The 7983-nt window shown below is 48.4% G+C and overlaps 1 pseudogene; it reads right to left on the reverse strand.

Annotated features, from left to right (window-relative positions):
- Positions 1-4102: 4102 nt before the first annotated feature.
- On the reverse strand, positions 4103-6730 carry LOC129684765 (putative testis-specific Y-encoded-like protein 3; annotated as a pseudogene).
- Between the last annotated feature and the right edge of the window lie 1253 nt (positions 6731-7983).

A 7983-nucleotide genomic window follows, 5' to 3' on the forward strand; every position in this document is an offset into this window, starting at 1 on the left:
TCAAACCCCAGGTTTAAGACTGGTGTGGCTGGAAGGCTATGTGAAGGAGGCCGAGCCAAGGTCGGTTCTGAAGGGTCTTGAGGGGCTGTGGAGAGTGGGTTTGCTCTTGTGTAAGATCTAAGCCCCAGGAGGGTTTGGAACAGAAGGGCACGGGCTGACTTCAGTTTACAAAGCCGCTGTAGCCATGTAAACTCCAACACACAGTAGTTATTCTGTAAGTACTGGTGGCTACTGGACCCTTGAGCTGAGGGCAGGGCCCCTCGGAGAGCGTGGTAAGGTGTGTAGGTAAACAGCAGAAGCAGGAGTGCCCTCTGTAGGCAAGGCTCACAATCCACAAGGGCAGGGCACATGGCCGAGCAGCGTAGAGAAGTCCAACACCGCGTGCAGTAGGTAAAGCACTTGTTTCACTTTCGTGCTACCACCCAGGAGCTTAGGCCCAAATCAGGCAAATCCTATGGGGTACCAGGCCCTATAGTGTGTCCCACTGATTCCCCTAAAAAAGTAAGGACGGGTTTGGGGCATTAAAGAAAAACCCAGCCAGGTGGTGGTGGCACGTGCCTTTAATCGAGGCCAGCTTGATCTACAGAGGGAGTTCTAGGACAGCCAGGGCTACACGGAGAAACCGGGTCTTCAGAAAGAAGAGAGGGCAGACCCAGATGGTAGAAGCAGGCCAGGCGCTGGTGCCAACGTTTATGTTGTGCTTGGGAAGATGGGAGAATTGCTGTGGGAATCAGAGGCTTCTGAGAAGAGCTGAATCTGGCATAGCACTGTCCTCTCCTTGCTTGCTGCCCTGTGTGCCGATCTTTCTTCTGAGGCACACATGACACTCCTCTCTGCTATCTATCCACAGAATAAAGCCCTGGCACTCCTAGTGTTCCCAACCTGCCTACCCGGCCCTACACATCTCCAGCAGGCAGGCATCCTGCTGTGTTCAACATACTGCATTTTTGTTGTTGTTGTGGTTATTTTTAAAAGATTTATTTACTATTTATACACTATCCTGCCTGCAGGCCAGAAGAGGGCAACTGATCTCACTATAGATGCTTGTGAGCCACCATGTGGTTGCTGGGAATTGAACTCGGGACCTCTAAAAGAACAGCCAGTGCTCTTAACCATCTCTCCAGCCCAACACACTACATTGTACTTAACACTGTTGGCCCTGCAAGAAAGTCTCTTCTCCAGACTCTTTTTATTTGTTGGCATTGCTGGGATGGAACCAGGGCTACTAAGGATTCATTGAACTATATCCCCAGCCAGAACACTGCTTCTTAACCTTTACCTACTCAAAGGCTATCTCCACGCCTGGCATGGTGGCGCACACCTTTAATCCCAGCACTTGGGAGGCAGAGGCAGGCAGATCTCTGAGTCTGAGGCCAGCCTGTTCTATATTAACCAGTCCCAGGCAAGTCAAGGCTACATAGAGACACTGTCTCAAAAATTCAAACAGGCCATCCTCGGAATTCTGTACCAGAGAAGTCTTCGCTCTCACATTACCTTCACCTGGGTGAACTACTAACTAGCCAAGCTGGAATGAATTAGGTCCTCTTTTTGGAGTGAAGCATTATGCGCCAGTGTGGCCTTTTGTCTGGTGATTTCTAGGAGCGACCTTTTTCACTTGCATGTGTGTTCCAGTGGGATGACAAATTGTATAGCCACCCCTCCTCACCCCCCCCCTCCCCACCCCACTGCAGTCCTTTGGGCAGGAGCTGTGCCTTGTTTATCTTGTCAGAACCTCCCACAGCACACCAGCACACTCGGATAAGGTCATTCATGCTGATAATTGGGAGCTGTTGAACAGTGAGCCGTGTGTGAAATAGCCAATGGATGGGTCCCTGTTTTCCTGGTTCATGGGAGTGAGGGAAGAAAGAAGACAGAAAAGCATCATTGTGGAGTTACATGAAATAAAGCGAAAATTCCAAAGGTGGGAGCAGGGAAGGCTTTCAAAGAAAGGGTATTTGAGACCTGAATAAATTGAACTAGCCAGGAAAATCCTGAAGCTGAATATACCTGATGCATCTCAGGAAAGACAAAGTGTGTGTGTGTGTGTGTGTGTGTGTGTGTAAGGGACAGCGGGGAGAAACCAATGAGCTGAGAGATGGTGTGGGGAGGCCACAGGGACTGGCAAAGGCAGGGCTTGCATAGTGGCGATAAGAGTTGGGAGGTTTATTTGCTTGCCTGTTCATGAATAGAGGCTTTTGGAAAAGGAAATAATATGACCTAAATTATTTTCCCCCAGATCAAAAAGTTTTCAATCCTTTATCATAAATGTAGAAGATCAAGTGCCACAATCCTTTTTCTGACTGCAGTCACCTGGGAACACTGCTCCTTTTGGAAACAGATGTCAGTTGTAATATGGCTCAAGAGGCCCAGAAGCATCAAGACCATCCATTTCAGGGTACCTTCTGGGGGCTATTCTCACAGAACACAGTAACAACGGCTAGCCTTAAGCCTTGCAAATCACCGGATTCAAACTCTATTTGTAAGATAAAATTATAGCTGCAGGCCACAACTTGATAACAGTGACTAGGTACAAATGTCCAAATGAAGTGGTACAAAGCAGTCACAGTGGCTAGCTTATAAATGCCTTCAACTTAAGACAAGCAGGCCTGGACAGCTCAATTTCTCAGTAAAAGCAGAGAAGGCAACGCATGGGTCTTACACAAAAGGCACAAAATGAAAAACACATAAACCTTCTGCCCATACAAGCTCATAACTGGACCACATGAGAAAAGTGCCAAAAAGTGGCCGTATTATGTTTCTTCTATATGTTTCTTCAGTGTGTTTACAAAACATATTGGTGGATCAAAAGCAAGCAAGCAAGGTAGCTAGCTAGTAATGACTGAAAGTTCTCCATCCCTATTATTTTATGTCTCTGGGTACTAGGGAGCAGAAAGCAAGGCCTCTCATGAGATAGAGACGGGCAAGCTGGAAGGGATAAAGAGGGGCAGGGCAGTTTAGCCCTTTTAGCTATAGGAACCCACAAGGGGTGTGGGCCAGAGGAGGGGAGACTAATTTTCTTTAAAGAGCACAGTGTACAATGAAGTGATTAACTGTCCCTGTCCCAGCCCTTCATTGTACACTCTAAATAATCTAAGCCTTGCTTAGAGAGATCATGGCAAGGGGCCACAGAGCATTGGCAATACATAGAATGGTCTCCCTCTCTGGAGACAGGCAAATTCAAAAAAGCATCTCCTTAGCTAATAAGAAAAAAAAAAAAAAAAAAAAAAAAAGCTTCAGTTACTTGTTTCAGAGTTGTCCCATTAAAAATGATGTGGGTCTATGCCAGTGTAAACAGGCCACATGGCCAGAAGACCCCCGCCCCCTCCAGCACCTGCAACAGGTAGGTGGTCAAGAGGCTGACAAAAAGTCTGGTTTCTTGTGTAGGTCTAGGAATGAAGCTTCTGGAAGAACTCCCATCCTTGCTCCTATCTTGAGCACACATGTCCAGATATGCCAGCCTGGTGCAATCCCCGTGGCATTAGGAGTGTTCACTACATTGACAGGTGATCTGAAAGCAGGCAAAACTCCTCAAAAAGGCAATGGCCAGGCATGGGTAGGGCACAACGTAAGTCTTCACAAGCAGGTTATGAGAGGGACACACATAGGATAAGAAGAGCAGTATGATCAGGAATAATGTGATCGGGCCCTAGGCCTCACCCATGTCTCATCACCTGGCTGTCCAGGTTGCAGATATCAAAGAATCCAGTTGGTAGAAGCTGCTCTGTGGTCCCAGAGCCATGGGATATCCAAGTCTAGTTCACTGTCAGGACCAAATGCACCCACTTCGTAGGTAACGAGCCTCAGCTTGGGACAGTCAGCACAGTTGTGAAGCCCAGCATATTGTGCACTAGGCCTCAAACAGGCACTGGTCCTTGTGAAGCCTTGTAGGTAATGGTATCAAGAGAGTGAAAGGCCTTATTTTACATGTGGGTCCAGGCCACACACGATGGTAGTACATATCCATAGCACTAGGTACCTGCATATGAGAATCACATGATGTTGACACAGAACAGCATGAAGGTCACAGCCTTGGTCCTGAGTCCACCAAACATGCTGAGAAGTCAAAATTCACAGAAGAGAAAGCAGACAGCAGAGCACTGGCCTAAACATAGGTAGGTTCACAGAGAGAGGAGTCGTACGTAGACATCATGTATCTGAGCAGGGCCCAGCCAGACTGAGACCCGCAAGGCCTAAGCAGAGCCTCTGGTGGCCACCTTGCAAGGCCTCCTCTAGCTCTGCAGGGCCTTTGCCCCAGAAAGTAGTATTGTAAAGGGTTGGGCCAAGGTCATCTTCAGTGATCTGGGCCACCCTGGGAGTTTCTGGGAGGCTGTGCTATGAAAACCAGCTGAAGACACTTTGCACAATGTCCTGATTCCTGTGCACCAAGGGGGTGGAGGGATCCTGGCCTCAGGGCCCGCAGATTCAAGTAGTAATGAACACCACCCAGCTTGAGGAACTGCACTCACTCACACTCTTTCACCATCACCTCATTTTGGAAGGGTTGAGACTCCCAAATAGGAACTTGAACTTGCAATCTGTTCTGGTATGCCTAAGCTCCTTCAACTTCAAATTCATCAGGTAGCCAAGCATGTCTTCACCCCTAGGGCTGATCATGGCTGATAGCTATGGTGGTTCAGGAAGGCAGTGACCCAAAAGCCCAGATGTTTTAGGTGAGAAAGCTCCTGCAAGCTAGGTGCAATTGGAGCATCCTCCCAAACCTGTGCTCCAGCCAGAGGTAGGCCCTGTCAGCCTGGGTAGTCACAGCCTTTAGTTCCCACTGGATGGCCTCTAGGGGTTCCACAATGAGGGCTCCTAGGTCTAGAGGCCTCAGGCTCAGCTGGGCCTCTGTGATCCCCTCCAACTTTTCCCTCACTTCCACAGGCTCTTCCTGATTATAGAGCCCTCAACTGTCACTTCCTCAGCCTTCCCTCCAGTCCCCACCCCAGTCCCCCATCCCTGTTCAGCCACCCAGGTTCAGGATGCTGAAGGCCAGGTCTTCTCCAGTATTTTCTGGGGCAGGTGGTGTGGTCCCAGGGCTGGCTGCCGAGTTACAGAGCCCCCACACCCCAGTCCCCAGTTCCGGGTTAACTGGAAGCCAGGTGTGTGTGCCCCCCCCCCCGCTTCTGCCTGAGCAGCAGGCATATGGCCAGCTTCAGAACCCTATCCCCTTGCCCACCATCACCTGCTGAGTCTCTGGCTGGATGGGCCAGAAGAGCACAGACCTGTGATAGGCAGTGGGAGCTCCTGGAGTGAGAGCTCCGCCTCTTTTACTCCCTTGCCAGATGTGATTTGCTAGGCTTCCTCCACCGAAGGGGACAGGGAAGAAACCACCAGTGCCAAACAGAACTGGTTCCAGGTTAGTAGCGCAGGTGATAAATGCAGGGATCTGGAACAGGCATCAGGAGCCAGGCCCAATTTGCAAACATGGTTCTAATAAGCCTTCCATCACAGCCAGCATGCAGGAGAGGGCTGTTTCCCTTGCCTGGCTCTTGTAGCTTTAGGACAGGCAGCTAGAACACTTGCAGCCTTGCACAGGATGTATTTATTACTCTGGCAACAGCAGAGGGCTGACCAGATTCAAACTGGGAACTAAAGATAAGCCATCAGGCAACAGAGCTGCTGGAAAGGCACTAGAAGGATCAGAGGTCAGGAAAGATCTTAAATTGCTGCAGAGCAGGTAGCACGGGTCCCCAGCCTGGTTCCCACAGGAACTGGATTCTCGACAATTGTTGACTGAAACCAGGTTGACTCTGCTTCACAAGGCCCAGGCTCAGGGACTTCCGTCTGCTCAGCACCAGCCATTTCATAAAGATGGATTTTAAAAGCTACACACATGCTGGCTGGTGGTGCATGCCTTAAATCCCAGCACCCAGGCAGAAGCAAGCAGATTTCTGAGTTTGAGGCCAGTCTGGTCTACAGAGTAAGTTCCAGGACAGCCAGGGCTACACAGAGAAACCCTGTCTCAAAGAAAAAAAAAAAAAAAAAAAACAAACAAACAAAACAAAGTGCTACAAAGTGAGGTCCCAACTTAAACAAAACAAAAAAAAGGCTCAAACACTCAAAATGGGAGGGAGGAGGAAATAAAGATTTGAGTTCAAGGCCACACTGCTCTACTTATTGAATTCCAGGTCATTTGAGCCTGTGTAAGATTGTGCTAGCTAGCTTGGTCAACTTGACACACCTGGGGAAAGAGAACTCAACTGAAGAATTGCCTCCATCATTTCAGCCTTTGGGCATGTCTATGGGGCACTTTCTTGACTGCTAATTGCACAGCCCATTGTGGGTACTTCCATCCCTGGGCAGGTTTGCCTGGGCTGAGTATAAAAGGGAGTTGAAGACTCTGAGGAGCAGAGGAAGCTTTGACCAAATGTATATTACTGATAAGGATCAATACCTCAAACCTAAAGGAACTGGCAAAGCCTTCCTCTGGTCCTCTGTGGAACCTACAGTGCGCAGAAAGCATCAATTGCAGCTTCTGCCTCCCAGGCATTTACAGCTGAGACTTCAGACTGCTTGCCCAGAGAGACCTCCTACCAAGACTAGCCTTCCTTCTCATACTGTACAGAATAAAAGCACCGAGGTTCCAATTGCTGCTTAGTTGGTTTCGCTCCTTCAGAGGGAGTGCCAATGTAATTCCAGTTTTTCATGCCTGTGTCTGTCCTTTCTTCATTCTCATTTCCTCATCACTCCAGTCCTGTTTCCAGGACCAAGTCATACATGATCTCTCCATGGTCTATTTCTGCCCTGTTTGAGTTCCTGCTCTAATTTCCCTTAATGATAGACTGTAACCTGTGCGATGAAATAAATACTCTTGTTCCCTGGTTTGGTTCACTGTTTTATCAAAGCAAACTAGAAAGAACAGGGACGAGGTCAGTTAAAAAAAAAAAAAAAAAAATGGGAGGGGGAACTCTATCTCTAGTGCAAGGTCTTGATAGCCTAGGAGCCTGGATGGAACTGCCCCTGTACTCCACATTCCTTCAAGTGTGGTCACATTCCGGTGGGCTCAGCTCCCAAGCTTCTGGTATATGTAGGTCAGTACACAGATTGCCCCTTCATCTCTGCCTTAAATGTCCCTCACAACATCCCCCAGAAAGCGTTCTTGTCAAAGGACACCACAGCTCCTTCATCTGAACCCCCTAGACCTCTCCTAGGACATATACTAACTATGTAAAGGGTAAAATAGAATTCCTTGGGTGTCCTGGCTGGGTTGACCCACTGGGATAGACAGTGGCTACTTGTCAAGGAGACTGAGGTAAAGGATCAGCCCTCTGCCTTTGTGTAACAAAAACACCTACACATTGATTCCTCTCCCCCCCCCCCCCCCCCCCCCCAGGCCTCTAGGGTTAGACTCCAAGTAATTGCTCAGCTTTGACACTGGCTCCAATCCCCTAGATGAGAAAATCTCAGTACAAAGGCCTGGGATGCTGATGAAAATCTGTAAAAAGACAGGTCAACAAGTGTCAGGTGTGCCTGTATCAGCCTGAAAGCACTATCTGAACATAACTGTTTGAGCACAGGTTTGTAAAGCTGGGTCCCAGACGTAAAAAACGTGCAGCTTGGGGAGCCAGAAAAGGTTCTCTTCCTGTTGGAACAGCATGAAGGAGACATTTAGAATCACCACCCCAAGATACCAAAGATGAGCCTTTGTAGGGCCTGAGAACAGTTCACACCTGGACAAAAGAGGGCAAAGAACTAGGAATGGTGAGACTGAGCACATTTGGGCCTCTACCTCAAAACAAATGTGAACATTTTCAGTTACATAACGCTTCAGCATTTAAAGCCTGTTTGAGCTAGGTTTTCTGACCTTCACATCCAATATTAAATGACACAATGAAGCCACTTACCTCAAAGATATTCAGTTAAGATCCACTGTCTTTCCTACCCTCACCAGTATCATCTTGGATACTAAAGATGCCTATAGATTCCCATTCTTCACAATTCCTGACTCATTCCGACCTTTCCCAAATAAACAGGTTCAAAACT

This window comes from Psammomys obesus, unplaced genomic scaffold (assembly GCF_907164565.1).
Source record: "Psammomys obesus unplaced genomic scaffold, mPsaObe1.curated_primary_1811, whole genome shotgun sequence".
Taxonomy (NCBI): domain Eukaryota; kingdom Metazoa; phylum Chordata; class Mammalia; order Rodentia; family Muridae; genus Psammomys; species Psammomys obesus.